General features: G+C 41.1%; 1 pseudogene; it reads left to right on the forward strand.

Annotated features, from left to right (window-relative positions):
- The first annotated feature begins 198 nt into the window (after nt 1-198).
- LOC109377880 (akirin-1 pseudogene) lies at nt 199-1,410 on the forward strand (annotated as a pseudogene).
- Nucleotides 1,411-4,739: the final 3,329 nt, after the last annotated feature.

Consider the following 4,739-nt stretch of genomic DNA (forward strand, 5'->3'; position numbering starts at 1 on the left):
ATCGGGGGTGGGAGGGCAGTGGATGGGAAAAGGGGGGTTGTTACTTTTTGAGGGGTGAAAAGGATAACTATTGCATTGTTCTGACACCCGAAACTAATAATAACAAAAAATAAAAAATAAAACAACAACAACAACAAACAAATGTGTACTCCAGCTTAGGACATTTGAGAAATTTCAGGGCTTAGCACAGGAAAAGACATGGCCACAAGATGGCGGTAGAACATTAGTGTTATTAGCGTGACTGACAGGTGTGCTCCTGTTGGGGGGAAGTCCCTCACAGCATGAGGCCATCCAGAAGGGGCCGCCACTCAGAAGGGGAAGAGGACAAGGGAGCTGCTAGGGAGTCAGAGCGGGGCTTACATGTCTAGGTGATATTCTCAACAGTCCAGTGTGGAGTCTGAATCAGAGAGCTCCAAAGGGCAGCCGCAGCTTGAGGCCTCTAATATCCATGGATTTTATCTTTGTACGGCCAACAGAATTTGGGGTCAGTTTTGCAAGGTGTACAAAGCAGGGAGGCATTAAGTGACTAAACATGTGCTTATTTGGTCTCTATTAAAATCAATTGCCTATGTAAACATTTGACTTTAGTACTAGTGGCCTTTTCAGCAAATGGGTCCCAGGCTGCTGTGAAGAAATAAACAACGTGAGGGCACATATAGAGTCTATCTTGCTGGTTTGGCTTGTGAGCTCTGCTAAGGAACAGGAGCTTGGGCCGCTGTTAACAACCGCAACCAGTCTTGGTCCCTGGCCGGTCAGCAGTAAGGCGTGCAGGGAGACTTTGAAGCGGCCCACGGAGTTCCAGGCGGCGCTGCTGAGCCTGGGATCCCAGAACGGTGGCGCTGCGCCCCTCTGCCCCTCCCCACTGGGGATCTCAGACCCCCAGACGCCGAGCTGCCTCCGCAGCCGCTCCAGGTGCAGACCCCACCGCTGACTCTGCAGCAGCTCGCTGCTCCCGGCAGAGAGCCGTGCCTTCCAACGCTGGAGCAGAGTTTCAGAACATAAAACAAGAATTTCGTCATCAAAGGTGGAGACATTCAGAAGTTGTTCTTAATCAGAATAAGCCTGTCCTTCGGAAAGTCAGTCTCACCCCTCAGCGCTCACAGCACCGAGTTCTCCAGGTTCCTCCTGGATGAAGAAGGACCAGCGCACCTTTACTCTCCGACCTGTTGGAATAATATGTGAGCATCTCTAAAAAGACTCTGAAGATAAAATACGGAAGGAGTATGAGCAAACCCTCAATACCAAACGAGCAGAACAATACGAATCTTTTTGAAGATCAAACATGATCCGATTATGTGACGATATGGGACAAGACCAACAAGCTACGTGTCCTGAAGCTTTCTTGCATATCTGGGAACCAGGTTTGACCTCAGGAAATGGCTGCTGTATCCTTTTTGCAACTGGTTTGATATCACATTTCAGATCCAATTTTGCATACTGGGAACACGTAAATGTTTCTGCAGGTCCATTTTATACAACTTGAAATGCCTGAAATTTTCTGGTTGCCGCAAGCATACCTTTCTTTTCTGCTCATTCAATAAACGGTTGTGCCCAACAGTGATAGATTTTCCAAAATGATGGAGAAGTAGTTTAGCAAAATATGCCCTCAGTGGCACGTGACAAATGGAGTTACCCCAAGCACAGTTCTGTCAGAAGTGTGTGTGAGAATGTGTGTTTGCTATTTAAGTTATTATTTGTATTGTGCATTTTTTTTTAATCTTGGGGATCCTGGCTGTGAATTTGATGCATGACAATTATGGTTAGCAACAATTTGCTTGGTCTACAGAAGATCGTTAATGTTTTGTGACCATATAAGTTGTAAATGTGCGTTGTTTTATGTGTAGGTATTACTGTTCAATACAGGGACTGTATCCAGGCACAGAATATGAGGAGGTGCAAGTTAAGTATACGTTCATTGTTTACTGTGACTTGTTCAGAACCACATTTTACAAAATGCCTTGTTTTATCATTGTTTCCGGAAAAGAAAGCTCTAATAAAATTGTTTTAGTTTAAATATAGAATAGGTTTTAAAATTAGAGCTTGTTTTGAAAAATTCTGAGGTTAATTCAAATGTATGCCAATACCTTCCAAGGTAATGTTATGTTCAGAGACAGTTCTGATCAGATGGCTTAGAGAAATTTCTGGAATATTCACATTGGAAGATTCCTTGTTAATGAATGTCTTTGACTTAAATCTAACCAAAAACTGCAATGTGATTCTTTGTGCATTTTCACTGTATAGTGTTAACAAGCTTAGTTGCAAACANCAGTGCATTTTGCTGCCTGTTGAGACTGCCCTTTGGGTGTGCTGCTTGTGGGGCTAATTGGGTGGTTCTCTGCTGTGATCTGAAGTGGACCTTCAGGTATGTTGCTTCTGGGGACTCTGGGGAGGGGCTCCGGTGCAGGCCCAGGTCAGCCACTGCCTGTGAGCAGACAGGGACTACCTGGCAGAAGGTACAACGTGATGTGTGGTTGATCGATGCCTTTACTGGACCCTGAGGTCTGTGGGAGAGGCCAGGCTGTCAAGGATGGCTACCACCAGCACCGGACATAGGGTAGCTCTGCAGAAAGCCCAGGTCACCCGTGCTGCTGCCTGGCAGTGCCTGTAAGAGTCAGCCACTGACAGAGCCTCATGCAGTATACGAATTGGGTGATGTGTAGTTGTAGGTAGTTACCAGGATGGAATGAGTTGTTTTCACTAGGTTAGGCTCTGTTCCGGTGCCTGTGCTCAGCCTGGAGGTACTCAGCAAAACTCTCAGAGCACGAGGTCAGCCCCTGCCAGCCTGGGGCTTTGGACTCCCAAGAGTTGTCCAGGAAAGAGTGCAATGACGGCGGGGTTGGCTGCTTGCCGAGAAATTGCCTTGGGTTGAATGACTTGGGTGGGGTGGTGTTTCTGGCATCATTTTTTGAAAATATTATTTGTTTCTGTCTTAATTAAGTGGGCAGTATATTTCTAGACTCTCTCCTTTATTATAAGAGATTGCAAAGAAAAAATAAATAAATTAAGAAATATAATGTTTATGAATTGGAATATTTAATGTTTTATAAAACTGTAGATTGAAGTATGTACAGATTAAATACTACCCCAATCTGAATCCCAAAAATCTTACTTGAAGAAATTGGAAGCAAATTATAAAATTCTTATGAAAGAAAAAGTACTTATAATAGCGAAAACAATTTGTCAAAAGGAGATACAGTACCACTTGAGAAGTTAAATTACTTGAATTCAAGACTAACTATAAAGCTGTAAAAATCCAGAATATAATTTTAGTTTAAGACAAAAATTTAAAAGATAGTATAGTGTTTCTGTGTGCCGTTTAATCAGCTTCCTCTAACGTTAACATCTTTTATAACTATGGTACATTTGTCAAAGTAAGAGATTAACATTGGTACATTACTATTAACTGAGAAACCAGATTTTGTTTGAATATCACAGGTTTCCCACTCATGTCTTTTACTGTTCCAGGATCATATTAAATTTAGTTATCATTTCTCCTTATCATTTCCTCTGGTCTGACATTTTCTCAGTCTCTCTGTTTTTCATGGCCTTGACAGTTTCAAAGAGTACTAGGCAAGTCTTTTATATAATTTTCCTCAATTTGATCTCTTTGATGGTTATATTGAGATTATGAATTATAGAGAAATTTGCCTTCTCATGACATCATATCAAGGGGTACATAACATCAAGGAGCAGAGCTTTTCAACATTTATATATCCCACTTTGATTTTTTTCCCTCATAGTTTTCGGACCATAAAATTTTCCATAAGTTTTCCATACTTTTATCTGGAAGTCACGTGAGTCCCATTTTCTGGACTATACTGACAGTTCATTGGTTAATGTCCAAGAATTGGTAAAAATTCATACCGTGTCATCATTGTAATTATTTAGTTTCTTTATGCCATAGAACATTATTCTTAATTCTCCTACTGAGCAGATGTTTCTTTTCTGTTCAGTCAAAGTAAAATCATCAACCAATTTGCAATGCAGACACTCTCAGGGTTAAATGTTTGGTTCTCTATAATTTAGCTACCATTTGTAGCTATGTCTTTTGTTTGTCATTGTCTGAAAACAGCACGGAGAATAGCCTATTCAGTTGATGTTCTCCAAGGGATATAGTGCAGGGGCCAGTATCATTGGAGCCACCTGTTTGAGTATGCAGTAGGTCTCCCAGTGGTTCCTATGGTTGTATTTTTTGATTACCATTGCTCATTAATGACAGAATTCTTTCATACATTTCCATCCCTATTGGGATGATGATTGGTCATTACATAGGACATAGTAGATATTTCAGATCTTCAAATATTTTATGTTATTCACAACTGAAGAAGTTTCAGGTAAGTCTAATAACAGGCCCACAGGACTTTTAAGTTGGGAATTACCTTAAACACACTTTAGTAGTTTTCTAGTCCAAAATTCCAGCAGTTGCCACTTGGTCTTTTGCCAAAGGTCCAACTTGTAACATTGCAAAGGACCCAATTGTGCCATGACTCACTGAAGCTCTAAAGAGCCTGTTGTGGCTCCAAGTTACTCAAATTCAGTTTATTTCTTGGTAACTTTGTGAATAGGAACTAATAAAATTTTCACATGATTTCTTCAGAACTGAAACTTGATCAACGTTGTGACTCTTGTTTTGATTTTGGAGTTGACAAAGATAAATATAATAATTTATTTTCAGTTGTCTGAAAAGTACCTTTATTTATCCTGGTCCAAGTTATGCATGAGAACTTCATCATCTGCCC

Source organism: Hipposideros armiger, unplaced genomic scaffold, assembly GCF_001890085.2.
Source record: "Hipposideros armiger isolate ML-2016 unplaced genomic scaffold, ASM189008v1 scaffold_1597, whole genome shotgun sequence".
Lineage (NCBI taxonomy): Eukaryota > Metazoa > Chordata > Mammalia > Chiroptera > Hipposideridae > Hipposideros > Hipposideros armiger.